The sequence below is a fragment of the Anomaloglossus baeobatrachus genome, unplaced genomic scaffold (genome assembly GCF_048569485.1).
Source record: "Anomaloglossus baeobatrachus isolate aAnoBae1 unplaced genomic scaffold, aAnoBae1.hap1 Scaffold_4894, whole genome shotgun sequence".
In the NCBI taxonomy this organism is placed as follows: Eukaryota; Metazoa; Chordata; class Amphibia; order Anura; family Aromobatidae; genus Anomaloglossus; species Anomaloglossus baeobatrachus.
Window position 1 is genome coordinate 1 of NW_027444244.1, and position 25,983 is coordinate 25,983.

General features: G+C 46.3%; 17 non-coding genes across 17 annotated transcripts; all 17 read right to left on the reverse strand.

Annotated features, from left to right (window-relative positions):
- Positions 1-333: 333 nt before the first annotated feature.
- Positions 334-524, reverse strand: LOC142281938 (U2 spliceosomal RNA). Its single transcript, XR_012743933.1, has one exon. It is a non-coding gene; the product is annotated as a U2 spliceosomal RNA (small nuclear RNA).
- Positions 525-1,911: 1,387 nt separating this feature from the next.
- Positions 1,912-2,102, reverse strand: LOC142281949 (U2 spliceosomal RNA). Its single transcript, XR_012743944.1, has one exon. It is a non-coding gene; the product is annotated as a U2 spliceosomal RNA (small nuclear RNA).
- A 1,387-nt stretch (positions 2,103-3,489) lies between these two features.
- LOC142281952 (U2 spliceosomal RNA) lies at positions 3,490-3,680 on the reverse strand. Its single transcript, XR_012743947.1, has one exon. It is a non-coding gene; the product is annotated as a U2 spliceosomal RNA (small nuclear RNA).
- A 1,387-nt stretch (positions 3,681-5,067) lies between these two features.
- On the reverse strand, positions 5,068-5,258 carry LOC142281953 (U2 spliceosomal RNA). The gene has a single exon (XR_012743948.1). It is a non-coding gene; the product is annotated as a U2 spliceosomal RNA (small nuclear RNA).
- Positions 5,259-6,645: 1,387 nt separating this feature from the next.
- Positions 6,646-6,836, reverse strand: LOC142281954 (U2 spliceosomal RNA). Its single transcript, XR_012743949.1, has one exon. It is a non-coding gene; the product is annotated as a U2 spliceosomal RNA (small nuclear RNA).
- Positions 6,837-8,223: 1,387 nt separating this feature from the next.
- Positions 8,224-8,414, reverse strand: LOC142281939 (U2 spliceosomal RNA). The gene has a single exon (XR_012743934.1). It is a non-coding gene; the product is annotated as a U2 spliceosomal RNA (small nuclear RNA).
- Positions 8,415-9,801: 1,387 nt separating this feature from the next.
- LOC142281940 (U2 spliceosomal RNA) lies at positions 9,802-9,992 on the reverse strand. Its single transcript, XR_012743935.1, has one exon. It is a non-coding gene; the product is annotated as a U2 spliceosomal RNA (small nuclear RNA).
- Positions 9,993-11,379: 1,387 nt separating this feature from the next.
- Positions 11,380-11,570, reverse strand: LOC142281941 (U2 spliceosomal RNA). The gene has a single exon (XR_012743936.1). It is a non-coding gene; the product is annotated as a U2 spliceosomal RNA (small nuclear RNA).
- Positions 11,571-12,957: 1,387 nt separating this feature from the next.
- On the reverse strand, positions 12,958-13,148 carry LOC142281942 (U2 spliceosomal RNA). Its single transcript, XR_012743937.1, has one exon. It is a non-coding gene; the product is annotated as a U2 spliceosomal RNA (small nuclear RNA).
- A 1,387-nt stretch (positions 13,149-14,535) lies between these two features.
- Positions 14,536-14,726, reverse strand: LOC142281943 (U2 spliceosomal RNA). Its single transcript, XR_012743938.1, has one exon. It is a non-coding gene; the product is annotated as a U2 spliceosomal RNA (small nuclear RNA).
- Positions 14,727-16,113: 1,387 nt separating this feature from the next.
- On the reverse strand, positions 16,114-16,304 carry LOC142281944 (U2 spliceosomal RNA). Its single transcript, XR_012743939.1, has one exon. It is a non-coding gene; the product is annotated as a U2 spliceosomal RNA (small nuclear RNA).
- Positions 16,305-17,691: 1,387 nt separating this feature from the next.
- LOC142281945 (U2 spliceosomal RNA) lies at positions 17,692-17,882 on the reverse strand. Its single transcript, XR_012743940.1, has one exon. It is a non-coding gene; the product is annotated as a U2 spliceosomal RNA (small nuclear RNA).
- Positions 17,883-19,269: 1,387 nt separating this feature from the next.
- LOC142281946 (U2 spliceosomal RNA) lies at positions 19,270-19,460 on the reverse strand. The gene has a single exon (XR_012743941.1). It is a non-coding gene; the product is annotated as a U2 spliceosomal RNA (small nuclear RNA).
- A 1,387-nt stretch (positions 19,461-20,847) lies between these two features.
- LOC142281947 (U2 spliceosomal RNA) lies at positions 20,848-21,038 on the reverse strand. The gene has a single exon (XR_012743942.1). It is a non-coding gene; the product is annotated as a U2 spliceosomal RNA (small nuclear RNA).
- A 1,387-nt stretch (positions 21,039-22,425) lies between these two features.
- Positions 22,426-22,616, reverse strand: LOC142281948 (U2 spliceosomal RNA). Its single transcript, XR_012743943.1, has one exon. It is a non-coding gene; the product is annotated as a U2 spliceosomal RNA (small nuclear RNA).
- Positions 22,617-24,003: 1,387 nt separating this feature from the next.
- Positions 24,004-24,194, reverse strand: LOC142281950 (U2 spliceosomal RNA). Its single transcript, XR_012743945.1, has one exon. It is a non-coding gene; the product is annotated as a U2 spliceosomal RNA (small nuclear RNA).
- Positions 24,195-25,581: 1,387 nt separating this feature from the next.
- Positions 25,582-25,772, reverse strand: LOC142281951 (U2 spliceosomal RNA). Its single transcript, XR_012743946.1, has one exon. It is a non-coding gene; the product is annotated as a U2 spliceosomal RNA (small nuclear RNA).
- Between the last annotated feature and the right edge of the window lie 211 nt (positions 25,773-25,983).

A 25,983-nucleotide genomic window follows, 5' to 3' on the forward strand; every position in this document is an offset into this window, starting at 1 on the left:
TAGATGTTATCACACCTGTGGTCACTGCAGCAGCAGGTGAATCCACTTTGTCCAAAAGGGATCTATTCCATTCAATTGCAAATGATCTAGATAAGACAGAGAACTGCAGCACGGGGACATAGCCGAGTTGGTCAGGTTGAGTGGTGATGAGTTTGCTATTTGGATGAATAAAGAAAGTCAAAAGTGTGAAAGATAAAAAACAAAAGGAGGAAGTGTGAAAAGTGAATGGGCCAAATTGAGGTGCATATGAAGACGTATGCTTTCTTCCAATTCATTAAATCGGGCTAATATGAATCAGGTGAATTGAGTTCTGCTTTTGGAAACTGGGTTAAGAAGGGGTGCACCGTTCCTGGAGGTACTGCAATACCAGGTCAATGCGTGGAGTGGACAGAGCAAGCTCTTTTTCCATCTCCCTGTTCTAAAAATCCATTTAATATATGGTCCCCAGATAGGGGACGTATCAGATATTAAACTGATAAGAACAGATACTACACTTGATCTTAGCCAAAAGGCCGAGAAGCGATAACCAGAATTGGTTTGGGCCTCGAGTGGCACCCTGGCCTATGCCGGACACATCTTAGGGAGAGAGAGCGAGAGGGAGACAAACCCACGCCTACACAAGACATTTTGTCACCCAAGCCAACCCTTGAAAAGGCTGCTTTGCAGAGCCAAAACAAGAAGAATGGTGCGTTTTGCAGCCGCCGCCCACTGCAATGAATCTGAATAACTCCTCCTTTAGGGCGCAAGCAACTCCCCTCCCCCTTGCAGTCTTTCCAATTCACGATACAAAAAGACGGACAGGACAGGTTGCCTGACTTTCCGTCACTGCCACCCTTTGCCATCCTTACCCGTAGAAAGCCCTTTCATCATCCCCAAACCCTAATCTTTTCCCTTTCCTTCCCAGCCCCCAAACCCTGCCCTCTGTACCTTTCTCACCACCCGCTTCCCTTCTCCTGTCATCCCCCTACCACCCGGGAAAAAAAGAGATTGCCCCCTCCTTCCACTAGCCCACCCTCCCACCCAAAGAACAACTTCTTCTGCGCAGCTTGTTTTCTAGGCAGCAGCGCTATTGTGATGTCATCGGGGGGCATTGTGACAAGCCGCCAGTGTTCCGTCTCTTCATGTTGTGCACAGTTCAAACGGAAAATACATCAACAGGCAGACTACAGAAAAGCTTACTATCAAAGGTTAGAGGGGGGCTTTCTCAGAGGGCTTTTTACAGTTTTTCTATTCCCAATTAGCCGTTTAAGTGTACTTATTGAAAGTAGTAATTCTTTCATAGGCCGCCCTTTCTTAGTATTTGACGTTCCTTATATTGCGGTATGAGGCTTCGCAGTAGGTTGCAAACATTCATCACCCATGACTGTCCCCAATTGAGCTCAGAAGCTCAATGTCTATCATGACCTCTCTTTTAGAATGTCCAAGAGCAAGCAAACTATTCCTCCAGGAGAGGGCGCCAACAGACTACTAAAGAGATCATCATTACTCAAAGAAAACCCCAAAAACCAATGCATGATAGGAATAAACAGGTAACTTTCTTTGGAGTGGAAGCGGAGAGATCGCACCAGATGCCAATTCTAGATGTTATCACACCTGTGGTCACTGCAGCAGCAGGTGAATCCACTTTGTCCAAAAGGGATCTATTCCATTCAATTGCAAATGATCTAGATAAGACAGAGAACTGCAGCACGGGGACATAGCCGAGTTGGTCAGGTTGAGTGGTGATGAGTTTGCTATTTGGATGAATAAAGAAAGTCAAAAGTGTGAAAGATAAAAAACAAAAGGAGGAAGTGTGAAAAGTGAATGGGCCAAATTGAGGTGCATATGAAGACGTATGCTTTCTTCCAATTCATTAAATCGGGCTAATATGAATCAGGTGAATTGAGTTCTGCTTTTGGAAACTGGGTTAAGAAGGGGTGCACCGTTCCTGGAGGTACTGCAATACCAGGTCAATGCGTGGAGTGGACAGAGCAAGCTCTTTTTCCATCTCCCTGTTCTAAAAATCCATTTAATATATGGTCCCCAGATAGGGGACGTATCAGATATTAAACTGATAAGAACAGATACTACACTTGATCTTAGCCAAAAGGCCGAGAAGCGATAACCAGAATTGGTTTGGGCCTCGAGTGGCACCCTGGCCTATGCCGGACACATCTTAGGGAGAGAGAGCGAGAGGGAGACAAACCCACGCCTACACAAGACATTTTGTCACCCAAGCCAACCCTTGAAAAGGCTGCTTTGCAGAGCCAAAACAAGAAGAATGGTGCGTTTTGCAGCCGCCGCCCACTGCAATGAATCTGAATAACTCCTCCTTTAGGGCGCAAGCAACTCCCCTCCCCCTTGCAGTCTTTCCAATTCACGATACAAAAAGACGGACAGGACAGGTTGCCTGACTTTCCGTCACTGCCACCCTTTGCCATCCTTACCCGTAGAAAGCCCTTTCATCATCCCCAAACCCTAATCTTTTCCCTTTCCTTCCCAGCCCCCAAACCCTGCCCTCTGTACCTTTCTCACCACCCGCTTCCCTTCTCCTGTCATCCCCCTACCACCCGGGAAAAAAAGAGATTGCCCCCTCCTTCCACTAGCCCACCCTCCCACCCAAAGAACAACTTCTTCTGCGCAGCTTGTTTTCTAGGCAGCAGCGCTATTGTGATGTCATCGGGGGGCATTGTGACAAGCCGCCAGTGTTCCGTCTCTTCATGTTGTGCACAGTTCAAACGGAAAATACATCAACAGGCAGACTACAGAAAAGCTTACTATCAAAGGTTAGAGGGGGGCTTTCTCAGAGGGCTTTTTACAGTTTTTCTATTCCCAATTAGCCGTTTAAGTGTACTTATTGAAAGTAGTAATTCTTTCATAGGCCGCCCTTTCTTAGTATTTGACGTTCCTTATATTGCGGTATGAGGCTTCGCAGTAGGTTGCAAACATTCATCACCCATGACTGTCCCCAATTGAGCTCAGAAGCTCAATGTCTATCATGACCTCTCTTTTAGAATGTCCAAGAGCAAGCAAACTATTCCTCCAGGAGAGGGCGCCAACAGACTACTAAAGAGATCATCATTACTCAAAGAAAACCCCAAAAACCAATGCATGATAGGAATAAACAGGTAACTTTCTTTGGAGTGGAAGCGGAGAGATCGCACCAGATGCCAATTCTAGATGTTATCACACCTGTGGTCACTGCAGCAGCAGGTGAATCCACTTTGTCCAAAAGGGATCTATTCCATTCAATTGCAAATGATCTAGATAAGACAGAGAACTGCAGCACGGGGACATAGCCGAGTTGGTCAGGTTGAGTGGTGATGAGTTTGCTATTTGGATGAATAAAGAAAGTCAAAAGTGTGAAAGATAAAAAACAAAAGGAGGAAGTGTGAAAAGTGAATGGGCCAAATTGAGGTGCATATGAAGACGTATGCTTTCTTCCAATTCATTAAATCGGGCTAATATGAATCAGGTGAATTGAGTTCTGCTTTTGGAAACTGGGTTAAGAAGGGGTGCACCGTTCCTGGAGGTACTGCAATACCAGGTCAATGCGTGGAGTGGACAGAGCAAGCTCTTTTTCCATCTCCCTGTTCTAAAAATCCATTTAATATATGGTCCCCAGATAGGGGACGTATCAGATATTAAACTGATAAGAACAGATACTACACTTGATCTTAGCCAAAAGGCCGAGAAGCGATAACCAGAATTGGTTTGGGCCTCGAGTGGCACCCTGGCCTATGCCGGACACATCTTAGGGAGAGAGAGCGAGAGGGAGACAAACCCACGCCTACACAAGACATTTTGTCACCCAAGCCAACCCTTGAAAAGGCTGCTTTGCAGAGCCAAAACAAGAAGAATGGTGCGTTTTGCAGCCGCCGCCCACTGCAATGAATCTGAATAACTCCTCCTTTAGGGCGCAAGCAACTCCCCTCCCCCTTGCAGTCTTTCCAATTCACGATACAAAAAGACGGACAGGACAGGTTGCCTGACTTTCCGTCACTGCCACCCTTTGCCATCCTTACCCGTAGAAAGCCCTTTCATCATCCCCAAACCCTAATCTTTTCCCTTTCCTTCCCAGCCCCCAAACCCTGCCCTCTGTACCTTTCTCACCACCCGCTTCCCTTCTCCTGTCATCCCCCTACCACCCGGGAAAAAAAGAGATTGCCCCCTCCTTCCACTAGCCCACCCTCCCACCCAAAGAACAACTTCTTCTGCGCAGCTTGTTTTCTAGGCAGCAGCGCTATTGTGATGTCATCGGGGGGCATTGTGACAAGCCGCCAGTGTTCCGTCTCTTCATGTTGTGCACAGTTCAAACGGAAAATACATCAACAGGCAGACTACAGAAAAGCTTACTATCAAAGGTTAGAGGGGGGCTTTCTCAGAGGGCTTTTTACAGTTTTTCTATTCCCAATTAGCCGTTTAAGTGTACTTATTGAAAGTAGTAATTCTTTCATAGGCCGCCCTTTCTTAGTATTTGACGTTCCTTATATTGCGGTATGAGGCTTCGCAGTAGGTTGCAAACATTCATCACCCATGACTGTCCCCAATTGAGCTCAGAAGCTCAATGTCTATCATGACCTCTCTTTTAGAATGTCCAAGAGCAAGCAAACTATTCCTCCAGGAGAGGGCGCCAACAGACTACTAAAGAGATCATCATTACTCAAAGAAAACCCCAAAAACCAATGCATGATAGGAATAAACAGGTAACTTTCTTTGGAGTGGAAGCGGAGAGATCGCACCAGATGCCAATTCTAGATGTTATCACACCTGTGGTCACTGCAGCAGCAGGTGAATCCACTTTGTCCAAAAGGGATCTATTCCATTCAATTGCAAATGATCTAGATAAGACAGAGAACTGCAGCACGGGGACATAGCCGAGTTGGTCAGGTTGAGTGGTGATGAGTTTGCTATTTGGATGAATAAAGAAAGTCAAAAGTGTGAAAGATAAAAAACAAAAGGAGGAAGTGTGAAAAGTGAATGGGCCAAATTGAGGTGCATATGAAGACGTATGCTTTCTTCCAATTCATTAAATCGGGCTAATATGAATCAGGTGAATTGAGTTCTGCTTTTGGAAACTGGGTTAAGAAGGGGTGCACCGTTCCTGGAGGTACTGCAATACCAGGTCAATGCGTGGAGTGGACAGAGCAAGCTCTTTTTCCATCTCCCTGTTCTAAAAATCCATTTAATATATGGTCCCCAGATAGGGGACGTATCAGATATTAAACTGATAAGAACAGATACTACACTTGATCTTAGCCAAAAGGCCGAGAAGCGATAACCAGAATTGGTTTGGGCCTCGAGTGGCACCCTGGCCTATGCCGGACACATCTTAGGGAGAGAGAGCGAGAGGGAGACAAACCCACGCCTACACAAGACATTTTGTCACCCAAGCCAACCCTTGAAAAGGCTGCTTTGCAGAGCCAAAACAAGAAGAATGGTGCGTTTTGCAGCCGCCGCCCACTGCAATGAATCTGAATAACTCCTCCTTTAGGGCGCAAGCAACTCCCCTCCCCCTTGCAGTCTTTCCAATTCACGATACAAAAAGACGGACAGGACAGGTTGCCTGACTTTCCGTCACTGCCACCCTTTGCCATCCTTACCCGTAGAAAGCCCTTTCATCATCCCCAAACCCTAATCTTTTCCCTTTCCTTCCCAGCCCCCAAACCCTGCCCTCTGTACCTTTCTCACCACCCGCTTCCCTTCTCCTGTCATCCCCCTACCACCCGGGAAAAAAAGAGATTGCCCCCTCCTTCCACTAGCCCACCCTCCCACCCAAAGAACAACTTCTTCTGCGCAGCTTGTTTTCTAGGCAGCAGCGCTATTGTGATGTCATCGGGGGGCATTGTGACAAGCCGCCAGTGTTCCGTCTCTTCATGTTGTGCACAGTTCAAACGGAAAATACATCAACAGGCAGACTACAGAAAAGCTTACTATCAAAGGTTAGAGGGGGGCTTTCTCAGAGGGCTTTTTACAGTTTTTCTATTCCCAATTAGCCGTTTAAGTGTACTTATTGAAAGTAGTAATTCTTTCATAGGCCGCCCTTTCTTAGTATTTGACGTTCCTTATATTGCGGTATGAGGCTTCGCAGTAGGTTGCAAACATTCATCACCCATGACTGTCCCCAATTGAGCTCAGAAGCTCAATGTCTATCATGACCTCTCTTTTAGAATGTCCAAGAGCAAGCAAACTATTCCTCCAGGAGAGGGCGCCAACAGACTACTAAAGAGATCATCATTACTCAAAGAAAACCCCAAAAACCAATGCATGATAGGAATAAACAGGTAACTTTCTTTGGAGTGGAAGCGGAGAGATCGCACCAGATGCCAATTCTAGATGTTATCACACCTGTGGTCACTGCAGCAGCAGGTGAATCCACTTTGTCCAAAAGGGATCTATTCCATTCAATTGCAAATGATCTAGATAAGACAGAGAACTGCAGCACGGGGACATAGCCGAGTTGGTCAGGTTGAGTGGTGATGAGTTTGCTATTTGGATGAATAAAGAAAGTCAAAAGTGTGAAAGATAAAAAACAAAAGGAGGAAGTGTGAAAAGTGAATGGGCCAAATTGAGGTGCATATGAAGACGTATGCTTTCTTCCAATTCATTAAATCGGGCTAATATGAATCAGGTGAATTGAGTTCTGCTTTTGGAAACTGGGTTAAGAAGGGGTGCACCGTTCCTGGAGGTACTGCAATACCAGGTCAATGCGTGGAGTGGACAGAGCAAGCTCTTTTTCCATCTCCCTGTTCTAAAAATCCATTTAATATATGGTCCCCAGATAGGGGACGTATCAGATATTAAACTGATAAGAACAGATACTACACTTGATCTTAGCCAAAAGGCCGAGAAGCGATAACCAGAATTGGTTTGGGCCTCGAGTGGCACCCTGGCCTATGCCGGACACATCTTAGGGAGAGAGAGCGAGAGGGAGACAAACCCACGCCTACACAAGACATTTTGTCACCCAAGCCAACCCTTGAAAAGGCTGCTTTGCAGAGCCAAAACAAGAAGAATGGTGCGTTTTGCAGCCGCCGCCCACTGCAATGAATCTGAATAACTCCTCCTTTAGGGCGCAAGCAACTCCCCTCCCCCTTGCAGTCTTTCCAATTCACGATACAAAAAGACGGACAGGACAGGTTGCCTGACTTTCCGTCACTGCCACCCTTTGCCATCCTTACCCGTAGAAAGCCCTTTCATCATCCCCAAACCCTAATCTTTTCCCTTTCCTTCCCAGCCCCCAAACCCTGCCCTCTGTACCTTTCTCACCACCCGCTTCCCTTCTCCTGTCATCCCCCTACCACCCGGGAAAAAAAGAGATTGCCCCCTCCTTCCACTAGCCCACCCTCCCACCCAAAGAACAACTTCTTCTGCGCAGCTTGTTTTCTAGGCAGCAGCGCTATTGTGATGTCATCGGGGGGCATTGTGACAAGCCGCCAGTGTTCCGTCTCTTCATGTTGTGCACAGTTCAAACGGAAAATACATCAACAGGCAGACTACAGAAAAGCTTACTATCAAAGGTTAGAGGGGGGCTTTCTCAGAGGGCTTTTTACAGTTTTTCTATTCCCAATTAGCCGTTTAAGTGTACTTATTGAAAGTAGTAATTCTTTCATAGGCCGCCCTTTCTTAGTATTTGACGTTCCTTATATTGCGGTATGAGGCTTCGCAGTAGGTTGCAAACATTCATCACCCATGACTGTCCCCAATTGAGCTCAGAAGCTCAATGTCTATCATGACCTCTCTTTTAGAATGTCCAAGAGCAAGCAAACTATTCCTCCAGGAGAGGGCGCCAACAGACTACTAAAGAGATCATCATTACTCAAAGAAAACCCCAAAAACCAATGCATGATAGGAATAAACAGGTAACTTTCTTTGGAGTGGAAGCGGAGAGATCGCACCAGATGCCAATTCTAGATGTTATCACACCTGTGGTCACTGCAGCAGCAGGTGAATCCACTTTGTCCAAAAGGGATCTATTCCATTCAATTGCAAATGATCTAGATAAGACAGAGAACTGCAGCACGGGGACATAGCCGAGTTGGTCAGGTTGAGTGGTGATGAGTTTGCTATTTGGATGAATAAAGAAAGTCAAAAGTGTGAAAGATAAAAAACAAAAGGAGGAAGTGTGAAAAGTGAATGGGCCAAATTGAGGTGCATATGAAGACGTATGCTTTCTTCCAATTCATTAAATCGGGCTAATATGAATCAGGTGAATTGAGTTCTGCTTTTGGAAACTGGGTTAAGAAGGGGTGCACCGTTCCTGGAGGTACTGCAATACCAGGTCAATGCGTGGAGTGGACAGAGCAAGCTCTTTTTCCATCTCCCTGTTCTAAAAATCCATTTAATATATGGTCCCCAGATAGGGGACGTATCAGATATTAAACTGATAAGAACAGATACTACACTTGATCTTAGCCAAAAGGCCGAGAAGCGATAACCAGAATTGGTTTGGGCCTCGAGTGGCACCCTGGCCTATGCCGGACACATCTTAGGGAGAGAGAGCGAGAGGGAGACAAACCCACGCCTACACAAGACATTTTGTCACCCAAGCCAACCCTTGAAAAGGCTGCTTTGCAGAGCCAAAACAAGAAGAATGGTGCGTTTTGCAGCCGCCGCCCACTGCAATGAATCTGAATAACTCCTCCTTTAGGGCGCAAGCAACTCCCCTCCCCCTTGCAGTCTTTCCAATTCACGATACAAAAAGACGGACAGGACAGGTTGCCTGACTTTCCGTCACTGCCACCCTTTGCCATCCTTACCCGTAGAAAGCCCTTTCATCATCCCCAAACCCTAATCTTTTCCCTTTCCTTCCCAGCCCCCAAACCCTGCCCTCTGTACCTTTCTCACCACCCGCTTCCCTTCTCCTGTCATCCCCCTACCACCCGGGAAAAAAAGAGATTGCCCCCTCCTTCCACTAGCCCACCCTCCCACCCAAAGAACAACTTCTTCTGCGCAGCTTGTTTTCTAGGCAGCAGCGCTATTGTGATGTCATCGGGGGGCATTGTGACAAGCCGCCAGTGTTCCGTCTCTTCATGTTGTGCACAGTTCAAACGGAAAATACATCAACAGGCAGACTACAGAAAAGCTTACTATCAAAGGTTAGAGGGGGGCTTTCTCAGAGGGCTTTTTACAGTTTTTCTATTCCCAATTAGCCGTTTAAGTGTACTTATTGAAAGTAGTAATTCTTTCATAGGCCGCCCTTTCTTAGTATTTGACGTTCCTTATATTGCGGTATGAGGCTTCGCAGTAGGTTGCAAACATTCATCACCCATGACTGTCCCCAATTGAGCTCAGAAGCTCAATGTCTATCATGACCTCTCTTTTAGAATGTCCAAGAGCAAGCAAACTATTCCTCCAGGAGAGGGCGCCAACAGACTACTAAAGAGATCATCATTACTCAAAGAAAACCCCAAAAACCAATGCATGATAGGAATAAACAGGTAACTTTCTTTGGAGTGGAAGCGGAGAGATCGCACCAGATGCCAATTCTAGATGTTATCACACCTGTGGTCACTGCAGCAGCAGGTGAATCCACTTTGTCCAAAAGGGATCTATTCCATTCAATTGCAAATGATCTAGATAAGACAGAGAACTGCAGCACGGGGACATAGCCGAGTTGGTCAGGTTGAGTGGTGATGAGTTTGCTATTTGGATGAATAAAGAAAGTCAAAAGTGTGAAAGATAAAAAACAAAAGGAGGAAGTGTGAAAAGTGAATGGGCCAAATTGAGGTGCATATGAAGACGTATGCTTTCTTCCAATTCATTAAATCGGGCTAATATGAATCAGGTGAATTGAGTTCTGCTTTTGGAAACTGGGTTAAGAAGGGGTGCACCGTTCCTGGAGGTACTGCAATACCAGGTCAATGCGTGGAGTGGACAGAGCAAGCTCTTTTTCCATCTCCCTGTTCTAAAAATCCATTTAATATATGGTCCCCAGATAGGGGACGTATCAGATATTAAACTGATAAGAACAGATACTACACTTGATCTTAGCCAAAAGGCCGAGAAGCGATAACCAGAATTGGTTTGGGCCTCGAGTGGCACCCTGGCCTATGCCGGACACATCTTAGGGAGAGAGAGCGAGAGGGAGACAAACCCACGCCTACACAAGACATTTTGTCACCCAAGCCAACCCTTGAAAAGGCTGCTTTGCAGAGCCAAAACAAGAAGAATGGTGCGTTTTGCAGCCGCCGCCCACTGCAATGAATCTGAATAACTCCTCCTTTAGGGCGCAAGCAACTCCCCTCCCCCTTGCAGTCTTTCCAATTCACGATACAAAAAGACGGACAGGACAGGTTGCCTGACTTTCCGTCACTGCCACCCTTTGCCATCCTTACCCGTAGAAAGCCCTTTCATCATCCCCAAACCCTAATCTTTTCCCTTTCCTTCCCAGCCCCCAAACCCTGCCCTCTGTACCTTTCTCACCACCCGCTTCCCTTCTCCTGTCATCCCCCTACCACCCGGGAAAAAAAGAGATTGCCCCCTCCTTCCACTAGCCCACCCTCCCACCCAAAGAACAACTTCTTCTGCGCAGCTTGTTTTCTAGGCAGCAGCGCTATTGTGATGTCATCGGGGGGCATTGTGACAAGCCGCCAGTGTTCCGTCTCTTCATGTTGTGCACAGTTCAAACGGAAAATACATCAACAGGCAGACTACAGAAAAGCTTACTATCAAAGGTTAGAGGGGGGCTTTCTCAGAGGGCTTTTTACAGTTTTTCTATTCCCAATTAGCCGTTTAAGTGTACTTATTGAAAGTAGTAATTCTTTCATAGGCCGCCCTTTCTTAGTATTTGACGTTCCTTATATTGCGGTATGAGGCTTCGCAGTAGGTTGCAAACATTCATCACCCATGACTGTCCCCAATTGAGCTCAGAAGCTCAATGTCTATCATGACCTCTCTTTTAGAATGTCCAAGAGCAAGCAAACTATTCCTCCAGGAGAGGGCGCCAACAGACTACTAAAGAGATCATCATTACTCAAAGAAAACCCCAAAAACCAATGCATGATAGGAATAAACAGGTAACTTTCTTTGGAGTGGAAGCGGAGAGATCGCACCAGATGCCAATTCTAGATGTTATCACACCTGTGGTCACTGCAGCAGCAGGTGAATCCACTTTGTCCAAAAGGGATCTATTCCATTCAATTGCAAATGATCTAGATAAGACAGAGAACTGCAGCACGGGGACATAGCCGAGTTGGTCAGGTTGAGTGGTGATGAGTTTGCTATTTGGATGAATAAAGAAAGTCAAAAGTGTGAAAGATAAAAAACAAAAGGAGGAAGTGTGAAAAGTGAATGGGCCAAATTGAGGTGCATATGAAGACGTATGCTTTCTTCCAATTCATTAAATCGGGCTAATATGAATCAGGTGAATTGAGTTCTGCTTTTGGAAACTGGGTTAAGAAGGGGTGCACCGTTCCTGGAGGTACTGCAATACCAGGTCAATGCGTGGAGTGGACAGAGCAAGCTCTTTTTCCATCTCCCTGTTCTAAAAATCCATTTAATATATGGTCCCCAGATAGGGGACGTATCAGATATTAAACTGATAAGAACAGATACTACACTTGATCTTAGCCAAAAGGCCGAGAAGCGATAACCAGAATTGGTTTGGGCCTCGAGTGGCACCCTGGCCTATGCCGGACACATCTTAGGGAGAGAGAGCGAGAGGGAGACAAACCCACGCCTACACAAGACATTTTGTCACCCAAGCCAACCCTTGAAAAGGCTGCTTTGCAGAGCCAAAACAAGAAGAATGGTGCGTTTTGCAGCCGCCGCCCACTGCAATGAATCTGAATAACTCCTCCTTTAGGGCGCAAGCAACTCCCCTCCCCCTTGCAGTCTTTCCAATTCACGATACAAAAAGACGGACAGGACAGGTTGCCTGACTTTCCGTCACTGCCACCCTTTGCCATCCTTACCCGTAGAAAGCCCTTTCATCATCCCCAAACCCTAATCTTTTCCCTTTCCTTCCCAGCCCCCAAACCCTGCCCTCTGTACCTTTCTCACCACCCGCTTCCCTTCTCCTGTCATCCCCCTACCACCCGGGAAAAAAAGAGATTGCCCCCTCCTTCCACTAGCCCACCCTCCCACCCAAAGAACAACTTCTTCTGCGCAGCTTGTTTTCTAGGCAGCAGCGCTATTGTGATGTCATCGGGGGGCATTGTGACAAGCCGCCAGTGTTCCGTCTCTTCATGTTGTGCACAGTTCAAACGGAAAATACATCAACAGGCAGACTACAGAAAAGCTTACTATCAAAGGTTAGAGGGGGGCTTTCTCAGAGGGCTTTTTACAGTTTTTCTATTCCCAATTAGCCATTTAAGTGTACTTATTGAAAGTAGTAATTCTTTCATAGGCCGCCCTTTCTTAGTATTTGACGTTCCTTATATTGCGGTATGAGGCTTCGCAGTAGGTTGCAAACATTCATCACCCATGACTGTCCCCAATTGAGCTCAGAAGCTCAATGTCTATCATGACCTCTCTTTTAGAATGTCCAAGAGCAAGCAAACTATTCCTCCAGGAGAGGGCGCCAACAGACTACTAAAGAGATCATCATTACTCAAAGAAAACCCCAAAAACCAATGCATGATAGGAATAAACAGGTAACTTTCTTTGGAGTGGAAGCGGAGAGATCGCACCAGATGCCAATTCTAGATGTTATCACACCTGTGGTCACTGCAGCAGCAGGTGAATCCACTTTGTCCAAAAGGGATCTATTCCATTCAATTGCAAATGATCTAGATAAGACAGAGAACTGCAGCACGGGGACATAGCCGAGTTGGTCAGGTTGAGTGGTGATGAGTTTGCTATTTGGATGAATAAAGAAAGTCAAAAGTGTGAAAGATAAAAAACAAAAGGAGGAAGTGTGAAAAGTGAATGGGCCAAATTGAGGTGCATATGAAGACGTATGCTTTCTTCCAATTCATTAAATCGGGCTAATATGAATCAGGTGAATTGAGTTCTGCTTTTGGAAACTGGGTTAAGAAGGGGTGCACCGTTCCTGGAGGTACTGCAATACCAGGTCAATGCGTGGAGTGGACAGAGCAAGCTCTTTTTCCATCTCCCTGTTCTAAAAATCCATTTAATATATGGTCCCCAGATAGGGGACGTATCAGATATTAAACTGATAAGAACAGATACTACACTTGATCTTAGCCAAAAGGCCGAGAAGCGATAACCAGAATTGGTTTGGGCCTCGAGTGGCACCCTGGCCTATGCCGGACACATCTTAGGGAGAGAGAGCGAGAGGGAGACAAACCCACGCCTACACAAGACATTTTGTCACCCAAGCCAACCCTTGAAAAGGCTGCTTTGCAGAGCCAAAACAAGAAGAATGGTGCGTTTTGCAGCCGCCGCCCACTGCAATGAATCTGAATAACTCCTCCTTTAGGGCGCAAGCAACTCCCCTCCCCCTTGCAGTCTTTCCAATTCACGATACAAAAAGACGGACAGGACAGGTTGCCTGACTTTCCGTCACTGCCACCCTTTGCCATCCTTACCCGTAGAAAGCCCTTTCATCATCCCCAAACCCTAATCTTTTCCCTTTCCTTCCCAGCCCCCAAACCCTGCCCTCTGTACCTTTCTCACCACCCGCTTCCCTTCTCCTGTCATCCCCCTACCACCCGGGAAAAAAAGAGATTGCCCCCTCCTTCCACTAGCCCACCCTCCCACCCAAAGAACAACTTCTTCTGCGCAGCTTGTTTTCTAGGCAGCAGCGCTATTGTGATGTCATCGGGGGGCATTGTGACAAGCCGCCAGTGTTCCGTCTCTTCATGTTGTGCACAGTTCAAACGGAAAATACATCAACAGGCAGACTACAGAAAAGCTTACTATCAAAGGTTAGAGGGGGGCTTTCTCAGAGGGCTTTTTACAGTTTTTCTATTCCCAATTAGCCGTTTAAGTGTACTTATTGAAAGTAGTAATTCTTTCATAGGCCGCCCTTTCTTAGTATTTGACGTTCCTTATATTGCGGTATGAGGCTTCGCAGTAGGTTGCAAACATTCATCACCCATGACTGTCCCCAATTGAGCTCAGAAGCTCAATGTCTATCATGACCTCTCTTTTAGAATGTCCAAGAGCAAGCAAACTATTCCTCCAGGAGAGGGCGCCAACAGACTACTAAAGAGATCATCATTACTCAAAGAAAACCCCAAAAACCAATGCATGATAGGAATAAACAGGTAACTTTCTTTGGAGTGGAAGCGGAGAGATCGCACCAGATGCCAATTCTAGATGTTATCACACCTGTGGTCACTGCAGCAGCAGGTGAATCCACTTTGTCCAAAAGGGATCTATTCCATTCAATTGCAAATGATCTAGATAAGACAGAGAACTGCAGCACGGGGACATAGCCGAGTTGGTCAGGTTGAGTGGTGATGAGTTTGCTATTTGGATGAATAAAGAAAGTCAAAAGTGTGAAAGATAAAAAACAAAAGGAGGAAGTGTGAAAAGTGAATGGGCCAAATTGAGGTGCATATGAAGACGTATGCTTTCTTCCAATTCATTAAATCGGGCTAATATGAATCAGGTGAATTGAGTTCTGCTTTTGGAAACTGGGTTAAGAAGGGGTGCACCGTTCCTGGAGGTACTGCAATACCAGGTCAATGCGTGGAGTGGACAGAGCAAGCTCTTTTTCCATCTCCCTGTTCTAAAAATCCATTTAATATATGGTCCCCAGATAGGGGACGTATCAGATATTAAACTGATAAGAACAGATACTACACTTGATCTTAGCCAAAAGGCCGAGAAGCGATAACCAGAATTGGTTTGGGCCTCGAGTGGCACCCTGGCCTATGCCGGACACATCTTAGGGAGAGAGAGCGAGAGGGAGACAAACCCACGCCTACACAAGACATTTTGTCACCCAAGCCAACCCTTGAAAAGGCTGCTTTGCAGAGCCAAAACAAGAAGAATGGTGCGTTTTGCAGCCGCCGCCCACTGCAATGAATCTGAATAACTCCTCCTTTAGGGCGCAAGCAACTCCCCTCCCCCTTGCAGTCTTTCCAATTCACGATACAAAAAGACGGACAGGACAGGTTGCCTGACTTTCCGTCACTGCCACCCTTTGCCATCCTTACCCGTAGAAAGCCCTTTCATCATCCCCAAACCCTAATCTTTTCCCTTTCCTTCCCAGCCCCCAAACCCTGCCCTCTGTACCTTTCTCACCACCCGCTTCCCTTCTCCTGTCATCCCCCTACCACCCGGGAAAAAAAGAGATTGCCCCCTCCTTCCACTAGCCCACCCTCCCACCCAAAGAACAACTTCTTCTGCGCAGCTTGTTTTCTAGGCAGCAGCGCTATTGTGATGTCATCGGGGGGCATTGTGACAAGCCGCCAGTGTTCCGTCTCTTCATGTTGTGCACAGTTCAAACGGAAAATACATCAACAGGCAGACTACAGAAAAGCTTACTATCAAAGGTTAGAGGGGGGCTTTCTCAGAGGGCTTTTTACAGTTTTTCTATTCCCAATTAGCCGTTTAAGTGTACTTATTGAAAGTAGTAATTCTTTCATAGGCCGCCCTTTCTTAGTATTTGACGTTCCTTATATTGCGGTATGAGGCTTCGCAGTAGGTTGCAAACATTCATCACCCATGACTGTCCCCAATTGAGCTCAGAAGCTCAATGTCTATCATGACCTCTCTTTTAGAATGTCCAAGAGCAAGCAAACTATTCCTCCAGGAGAGGGCGCCAACAGACTACTAAAGAGATCATCATTACTCAAAGAAAACCCCAAAAACCAATGCATGATAGGAATAAACAGGTAACTTTCTTTGGAGTGGAAGCGGAGAGATCGCACCAGATGCCAATTCTAGATGTTATCACACCTGTGGTCACTGCAGCAGCAGGTGAATCCACTTTGTCCAAAAGGGATCTATTCCATTCAATTGCAAATGATCTAGATAAGACAGAGAACTGCAGCACGGGGACATAGCCGAGTTGGTCAGGTTGAGTGGTGATGAGTTTGCTATTTGGATGAATAAAGAAAGTCAAAAGTGTGAAAGATAAAAAACAAAAGGAGGAAGTGTGAAAAGTGAATGGGCCAAATTGAGGTGCATATGAAGACGTATGCTTTCTTCCAATTCATTAAATCGGGCTAATATGAATCAGGTGAATTGAGTTCTGCTTTTGGAAACTGGGTTAAGAAGGGGTGCACCGTTCCTGGAGGTACTGCAATACCAGGTCAATGCGTGGAGTGGACAGAGCAAGCTCTTTTTCCATCTCCCTGTTCTAAAAATCCATTTAATATATGGTCCCCAGATAGGGGACGTATCAGATATTAAACTGATAAGAACAGATACTACACTTGATCTTAGCCAAAAGGCCGAGAAGCGATAACCAGAATTGGTTTGGGCCTCGAGTGGCACCCTGGCCTATGCCGGACACATCTTAGGGAGAGAGAGCGAGAGGGAGACAAACCCACGCCTACACAAGACATTTTGTCACCCAAGCCAACCCTTGAAAAGGCTGCTTTGCAGAGCCAAAACAAGAAGAATGGTGCGTTTTGCAGCCGCCGCCCACTGCAATGAATCTGAATAACTCCTCCTTTAGGGCGCAAGCAACTCCCCTCCCCCTTGCAGTCTTTCCAATTCACGATACAAAAAGACGGACAGGACAGGTTGCCTGACTTTCCGTCACTGCCACCCTTTGCCATCCTTACCCGTAGAAAGCCCTTTCATCATCCCCAAACCCTAATCTTTTCCCTTTCCTTCCCAGCCCCCAAACCCTGCCCTCTGTACCTTTCTCACCACCCGCTTCCCTTCTCCTGTCATCCCCCTACCACCCGGGAAAAAAAGAGATTGCCCCCTCCTTCCACTAGCCCACCCTCCCACCCAAAGAACAACTTCTTCTGCGCAGCTTGTTTTCTAGGCAGCAGCGCTATTGTGATGTCATCGGGGGGCATTGTGACAAGCCGCCAGTGTTCCGTCTCTTCATGTTGTGCACAGTTCAAACGGAAAATACATCAACAGGCAGACTACAGAAAAGCTTACTATCAAAGGTTAGAGGGGGGCTTTCTCAGAGGGCTTTTTACAGTTTTTCTATTCCCAATTAGCCGTTTAAGTGTACTTATTGAAAGTAGTAATTCTTTCATAGGCCGCCCTTTCTTAGTATTTGACGTTCCTTATATTGCGGTATGAGGCTTCGCAGTAGGTTGCAAACATTCATCACCCATGACTGTCCCCAATTGAGCTCAGAAGCTCAATGTCTATCATGACCTCTCTTTTAGAATGTCCAAGAGCAAGCAAACTATTCCTCCAGGAGAGGGCGCCAACAGACTACTAAAGAGATCATCATTACTCAAAGAAAACCCCAAAAACCAATGCATGATAGGAATAAACAGGTAACTTTCTTTGGAGTGGAAGCGGAGAGATCGCACCAGATGCCAATTCTAGATGTTATCACACCTGTGGTCACTGCAGCAGCAGGTGAATCCACTTTGTCCAAAAGGGATCTATTCCATTCAATTGCAAATGATCTAGATAAGACAGAGAACTGCAGCACGGGGACATAGCCGAGTTGGTCAGGTTGAGTGGTGATGAGTTTGCTATTTGGATGAATAAAGAAAGTCAAAAGTGTGAAAGATAAAAAACAAAAGGAGGAAGTGTGAAAAGTGAATGGGCCAAATTGAGGTGCATATGAAGACGTATGCTTTCTTCCAATTCATTAAATCGGGCTAATATGAATCAGGTGAATTGAGTTCTGCTTTTGGAAACTGGGTTAAGAAGGGGTGCACCGTTCCTGGAGGTACTGCAATACCAGGTCAATGCGTGGAGTGGACAGAGCAAGCTCTTTTTCCATCTCCCTGTTCTAAAAATCCATTTAATATATGGTCCCCAGATAGGGGACGTATCAGATATTAAACTGATAAGAACAGATACTACACTTGATCTTAGCCAAAAGGCCGAGAAGCGATAACCAGAATTGGTTTGGGCCTCGAGTGGCACCCTGGCCTATGCCGGACACATCTTAGGGAGAGAGAGCGAGAGGGAGACAAACCCACGCCTACACAAGACATTTTGTCACCCAAGCCAACCCTTGAAAAGGCTGCTTTGCAGAGCCAAAACAAGAAGAATGGTGCGTTTTGCAGCCGCCGCCCACTGCAATGAATCTGAATAACTCCTCCTTTAGGGCGCAAGCAACTCCCCTCCCCCTTGCAGTCTTTCCAATTCACGATACAAAAAGACGGACAGGACAGGTTGCCTGACTTTCCGTCACTGCCACCCTTTGCCATCCTTACCCGTAGAAAGCCCTTTCATCATCCCCAAACCCTAATCTTTTCCCTTTCCTTCCCAGCCCCCAAACCCTGCCCTCTGTACCTTTCTCACCACCCGCTTCCCTTCTCCTGTCATCCCCCTACCACCCGGGAAAAAAAGAGATTGCCCCCTCCTTCCACTAGCCCACCCTCCCACCCAAAGAACAACTTCTTCTGCGCAGCTTGTTTTCTAGGCAGCAGCGCTATTGTGATGTCATCGGGGGGCATTGTGACAAGCCGCCAGTGTTCCGTCTCTTCATGTTGTGCACAGTTCAAACGGAAAATACATCAACAGGCAGACTACAGAAAAGCTTACTATCAAAGGTTAGAGGGGGGCTTTCTCAGAGGGCTTTTTACAGTTTTTCTATTCCCAATTAGCCGTTTAAGTGTACTTATTGAAAGTAGTAATTCTTTCATAGGCCGCCCTTTCTTAGTATTTGACGTTCCTTATATTGCGGTATGAGGCTTCGCAGTAGGTTGCAAACATTCATCACCCATGACTGTCCCCAATTGAGCTCAGAAGCTCAATGTCTATCATGACCTCTCTTTTAGAATGTCCAAGAGCAAGCAAACTATTCCTCCAGGAGAGGGCGCCAACAGACTACTAAAGAGATCATCATTACTCAAAGAAAACCCCAAAAACCAATGCATGATAGGAATAAACAGGTAACTTTCTTTGGAGTGGAAGCGGAGAGATCGCACCAGATGCCAATTCTAGATGTTATCACACCTGTGGTCACTGCAGCAGCAGGTGAATCCACTTTGTCCAAAAGGGATCTATTCCATTCAATTGCAAATGATCTAGATAAGACAGAGAACTGCAGCACGGGGACATAGCCGAGTTGGTCAGGTTGAGTGGTGATGAGTTTGCTATTTGGATGAATAAAGAAAGTCAAAAGTGTGAAAGATAAAAAACAAAAGGAGGAAGTGTGAAAAGTGAATGGGCCAAATTGAGGTGCATATGAAGACGTATGCTTTCTTCCAATTCATTAAATCGGGCTAATATGAATCAGGTGAATTGAGTTCTGCTTTTGGAAACTGGGTTAAGAAGGGGTGCACCGTTCCTGGAGGTACTGCAATACCAGGTCAATGCGTGGAGTGGACAGAGCAAGCTCTTTTTCCATCTCCCTGTTCTAAAAATCCATTTAATATATGGTCCCCAGATAGGGGACGTATCAGATATTAAACTGATAAGAACAGATACTACACTTGATCTTAGCCAAAAGGCCGAGAAGCGATAACCAGAATTGGTTTGGGCCTCGAGTGGCACCCTGGCCTATGCCGGACACATCTTAGGGAGAGAGAGCGAGAGGGAGACAAACCCACGCCTACACAAGACATTTTGTCACCCAAGCCAACCCTTGAAAAGGCTGCTTTGCAGAGCCAAAACAAGAAGAATGGTGCGTTTTGCAGCCGCCGCCCACTGCAATGAATCTGAATAACTCCTCCTTTAGGGCGCAAGCAACTCCCCTCCCCCTTGCAGTCTTTCCAATTCACGATACAAAAAGACGGACAGGACAGGTTGCCTGACTTTCCGTCACTGCCACCCTTTGCCATCCTTACCCGTAGAAAGCCCTTTCATCATCCCCAAACCCTAATCTTTTCCCTTTCCTTCCCAGCCCCCAAACCCTGCCCTCTGTACCTTTCTCACCACCCGCTTCCCTTCTCCTGTCATCCCCCTACCACCCGGGAAAAAAAGAGATTGCCCCCTCCTTCCACTAGCCCACCCTCCCACCCAAAGAACAACTTCTTCTGCGCAGCTTGTTTTCTAGGCAGCAGCGCTATTGTGATGTCATCGGGGGGCATTGTGACAAGCCGCCAGTGTTCCGTCTCTTCATGTTGTGCACAGTTCAAACGGAAAATACATCAACAGGCAGACTACAGAAAAGCTTACTATCAAAGGTTAGAGGGGGGCTTTCTCAGAGGGCTTTTTACAGTTTTTCTATTCCCAATTAGCCGTTTAAGTGTACTTATTGAAAGTAGTAATTCTTTCATAGGCCGCCCTTTCTTAGTATTTGACGTTCCTTATATTGCGGTATGAGGCTTCGCAGTAGGTTGCAAACATTCATCACCCATGACTGTCCCCAATTGAGCTCAGAAGCTCAATGTCTATCATGACCTCTCTTTTAGAATGTCCAAGAGCAAGCAAACTATTCCTCCAGGAGAGGGCGCCAACAGACTACTAAAGAGATCATCATTACTCAAAGAAAACCCCAAAAACCAATGCATGATAGGAATAAACAGGTAACTTTCTTTGGAGTGGAAGCGGAGAGATCGCACCAGATGCCAATTCTAGATGTTATCACACCTGTGGTCACTGCAGCAGCAGGTGAATCCACTTTGTCCAAAAGGGATCTATTCCATTCAATTGCAAATGATCTAGATAAGACAGAGAACTGCAGCACGGGGACATAGCCGAGTTGGTCAGGTTGAGTGGTGATGAGTTTGCTATTTGGATGAATAAAGAAAGTCAAAAGTGTGAAAGATAAAAAACAAAAGGAGGAAGTGTGAAAAGTGAATGGGCCAAATTGAGGTGCATATGAAGACGTATGCTTTCTTCCAATTCATTAAATCGGGCTAATATGAATCAGGTGAATTGAGTTCTGCTTTTGGAAACTGGGTTAAGAAGGGGTGCACCGTTCCTGGAGGTACTGCAATACCAGGTCAATGCGTGGAGTGGACAGAGCAAGCTCTTTTTCCATCTCCCTGTTCTAAAAATCCATTTAATATATGGTCCCCAGATAGGGGACGTATCAGATATTAAACTGATAAGAACAGATACTACACTTGATCTTAGCCAAAAGGCCGAGAAGCGATAACCAGAATTGGTTTGGGCCTCGAGTGGCACCCTGGCCTATGCCGGACACATCTTAGGGAGAGAGAGCGAGAGGGAGACAAACCCACGCCTACACAAGACATTTTGTCACCCAAGCCAACCCTTGAAAAGGCTGCTTTGCAGAGCCAAAACAAGAAGAATGGTGCGTTTTGCAGCCGCCGCCCACTGCAATGAATCTGAATAACTCCTCCTTTAGGGCGCAAGCAACTCCCCTCCCCCTTGCAGTCTTTCCAATTCACGATACAAAAAGACGGACAGGACAGGTTGCCTGACTTTCCGTCACTGCCACCCTTTGCCATCCTTACCCGTAGAAAGCCCTTTCATCATCCCCAAACCCTAATCTTTTCCCTTTCCTTCCCAGCCCCCAAACCCTGCCCTCTGTACCTTTCTCACCACCCGCTTCCCTTCTCCTGTCATCCCCCTACCACCCGGGAAAAAAAGAGATTGCCCCCTCCTTCCACTAGCCCACCCTCCCACCCAAAGAACAACTTCTTCTGCGCAGCTTGTTTTCTAGGCAGCAGCGCTATTGTGATGTCATCGGGGGGCATTGTGACAAGCCGCCAGTGTTCCGTCTCTTCATGTTGTGCACAGTTCAAACGGAAAATACATCAACAGGCAGACTACAGAAAAGCTTACTATCAAAGGTTAGAGGGGGGCTTTCTCAGAGGGCTTTTTACAGTTTTTCTATTCCCAATTAGCCGTTTAAGTGTACTTATTGAAAGTAGTAATTCTTTCATAGGCCGCCCTTTCTTAGTATTTGACGTTCCTTATATTGCGGTATGAGGCTTCGCAGTAGGTTGCAAACATTCATCACCCATGACTGTCCCCAATTGAGCTCAGAAGCTCAATGTCTATCATGACCTCTCTTTTAGAATGTCCAAGAGCAAGCAAACTATTCCTCCAGGAGAGGGCGCCAACAGACTACTAAAGAGATCATCATTACTCAAAGAAAACCCCAAAAACCAATGCATGATAGGAATAAACAGGTAACTTTCTTTGGAGTGGAAGCGGAGAGATCGCACCAGATGCCAATTCTAGATGTTATCACACCTGTGGTCACTGCAGCAGCAGGTGAATCCACTTTGTCCAAAAGGGATCTATTCCATTCAATTGCAAATGATCTAGATAAGACAGAGAACTGCAGCACGGGGACATAGCCGAGTTGGTCAGGTTGAGTGGTGATGAGTTTGCTATTTGGATGAATAAAGAAAGTCAAAAGTGTGAAAGATAAAAAACAAAAGGAGGAAGTGTGAAAAGTGAATGGGCCAAATTGAGGTGCATATGAAGACGTATGCTTTCTTCCAATTCATTAAATCGGGCTAATATGAATCAGGTGAATTGAGTTCTGCTTTTGGAAACTGGGTTAAGAAGGGGTGCACCGTTCCTGGAGGTACTGCAATACCAGGTCAATGCGTGGAGTGGACAGAGCAAGCTCTTTTTCCATCTCCCTGTTCTAAAAATCCATTTAATATATGGTCCCCAGATAGGGGACGTATCAGATATTAAACTGATAAGAACAGATACTACACTTGATCTTAGCCAAAAGGCCGAGAAGCGATAACCAGAATTGGTTTGGGCCTCGAGTGGCACCCTGGCCTATGCCGGACACATCTTAGGGAGAGAGAGCGAGAGGGAGACAAACCCACGCCTACACAAGACATTTTGTCACCCAAGCCAACCCTTGAAAAGGCTGCTTTGCAGAGCCAAAACAAGAAGAATGGTGCGTTTTGCAGCCGCCGCCCACTGCAATGAATCTGAATAACTCCTCCTTTAGGGCGCAAGCAACTCCCCTCCCCCTTGCAGTCTTTCCAATTCACGATACAAAAAGACGGACAGGACAGGTTGCCTGACTTTCCGTCACTGCCACCCTTTGCCATCCTTACCCGTAGAAAGCCCTTTCATCATCCCCAAACCCTAATCTTTTCCCTTTCCTTCCCAGCCCCCAAACCCTGCCCTCTGTACCTTTCTCACCACCCGCTTCCCTTCTCCTGTCATCCCCCTACCACCCGGGAAAAAAAGAGATTGCCCCCTCCTTCCACTAGCCCACCCTCCCACCCAAAGAACAACTTCTTCTGCGCAGCTTGTTTTCTAGGCAGCAGCGCTATTGTGATGTCATCGGGGGGCATTGTGACAAGCCGCCAGTGTTCCGTCTCTTCATGTTGTGCACAGTTCAAACGGAAAATACATCAACAGGCAGACTACAGAAAAGCTTACTATCAAAGGTTAGAGGGGGGCTTTCTCAGAGGGCTTTTTACAGTTTTTCTATTCCCAATTAGCCGTTTAAGTGTACTTATTGAAAGTAGTAATTCTTTCATAGGCCGCCCTTTCTTAGTATTTGACGTTCCTTATATTGCGGTATGAGGCTTCGCAGTAGGTTGCAAACATTCATCACCCATGACTGTCCCCAATTGAGCTCAGAAGCTCAATGTCTATCATGACCTCTCTTTTAGAATGTCCAAGAGCAAGCAAACTATTCCTCCAGGAGAGGGCGCCAACAGACTACTAAAGAGATCATCATTACTCAAAGAAAACCCCAAAAACCAATGCATGATAGGAATAAACAGGTAACTTTCTTTGGAGTGGAAGCGGAGAGATCGCACCAGATGCCAATTCTAGATGTTATCACACCTGTGGTCACTGCAGCAGCAGGTGAATCCACTTTGTCCAAAAGGGATCTATTCCATTCAATTGCAAATGATCTAGATAAGACAGAGAACTGCAGCACGGGGACATAGCCGAGTTGGTCAGGTTGAGTGGTGATGAGTTTGCTATTTGGATGAATAAAGAAAGTCAAAAGTGTGAAAGATAAAAAACAAAAGGAGGAAGTGTGAAAAGTGAATGGGCCAAATTGAGGTGCATATGAAGACGTATGCTTTCTTCCAATTCATTAAATCGGGCTAATATGAATCAGGTGAATTGAGTTCTGCTTTTGGAAACTGGGTTAAGAAGGGGTGCACCGTTCCTGGAGGTACTGCAATACCAGGTCAATGCGTGGAGTGGACAGAGCAAGCTCTTTTTCCATCTCCCTGTTCTAAAAATCCATTTAATATATGGTCCCCAGATAGGGGACGTATCAGATATTAAACTGATAAGAACAGATACTACACTTGATCTTAGCCAAAAGGCCGAGAAGCGATAACCAGAATTGGTTTGGGCCTCGAGTGGCACCCTGGCCTATGCCGGACACATCTTAGGGAGAGAGAGCGAGAGGGAGACAAACCCACGCCTACACAAGACATTTTGTCACCCAAGCCAACCCTTGAAAAGGCTGCTTTGCAGAGCCAAAACAAGAAGAATGGTGCGTTTTGCAGCCGCCGCCCACTGCAATGAATCTGAATAACTCCTCCTTTAGGGCGCAAGCAACTCCCCTCCCCCTTGCAGTCTTTCCAATTCACGATACAAAAAGACGGACAGGACAGGTTGCCTGACTTTCCGTCACTGCCACCCTTTGCCATCCTTACCCGTAGAAAGCCCTTTCATCATCCCCAAACCCTAATCTTTTCCCTTTCCTTCCCAGCCCCCAAACCCTGCCCTCTGTACCTTTCTCACCACCCGCTTCCCTTCTCCTGTCATCCCCCTACCACCCGGGAAAAAAAGAGATTGCCCCCTCCTTCCACTAGCCCACCCTCCCACCCAAAGAACAACTTCTTCTGCGCAGCTTGTTTTCTAGGCAGCAGCGCTATTGTGATGTCATCGGGGGGCATTGTGACAAGCCGCCAGTGTTCCGTCTCTTCATGTTGTGCACAGTTCAAACGGAAAATACATCAACAGGCAGACTACAGAAAAGCTTACTATCAAAGGTTAGAGGGGGGCTTTCTCAGAGGGCTTTTTACAGTTTTTCTATTCCCAATTAGCCGTTTAAGTGTACTTATTGAAAGTAGTAATTCTTTCATAGGCCGCCCTTTCTTAGTATTTGACGTTCCTTATATTGCGGTATGAGGCTTCGCAGTAGGTTGCAAACATTCATCACCCATGACTGTCCCCAATTGAGCTCAGAAGCTCAATGTCTATCATGACCTCTCTTTTAGAATGTCCAAGAGCAAGCAAACTATTCCTCCAGGAGAGGGCGCCAACAGACTACTAAAGAGATCATCATTACTCAAAGAAAACCCCAAAAACCAATGCATGATAGGAATAAACAGGTAACTTTCTTTGGAGTGGAAGCGGAGAGATCGCACCAGATGCCAATTCTAGATGTTATCACACCTGTGGTCACTGCAGCAGCAGGTGAATCCACTTTGTCCAAAAGGGATCTATTCCATTCAATTGCAAATGATCTAGATAAGACAGAGAACTGCAGCACGGGGACATAGCCGAGTTGGTCAGGTTGAGTGGTGATGAGTTTGCTATTTGGATGAATAAAGAAAGTCAAAAGTGTGAAAGATAAAAAACAAAAGGAGGAAGTGTGAAAAGTGAATGGGCCAAATTGAGGTGCATATGAAGACGTATGCTTTCTTCCAATTCATTAAATCGGGCTAATATGAATCAGGTGAATTGAGTTCTGCTTTTGGAAACTGGGTTAAGAAGGGGTGCACCGTTCCTGGAGGTACTGCAATACCAGGTCAATGCGTGGAGTGGACAGAGCAAGCTCTTTTTCCATCTCCCTGTTCTAAAAATCCATTTAATATATGGTCCCCAGATAGGGGACGTATCAGATATTAAACTGATAAGAACAGATACTACACTTGATCTTAGCCAAAAGGCCGAGAAGCGATAACCAGAATTGGTTTGGGCCTCGAGTGGCACCCTGGCCTATGCCGGACACATCTTAGGGAGAGAGAGCGAGAGGGAGACAAACCCACGCCTACACAAGACATTTTGTCACCCAAGCCAACCCTTGAAAAGGCTGCTTTGCAGAGCCAAAACAAGAAGAATGGTGCGTTTTGCAGCCGCCGCCCACTGCAATGAATCTGAATAACTCCTCCT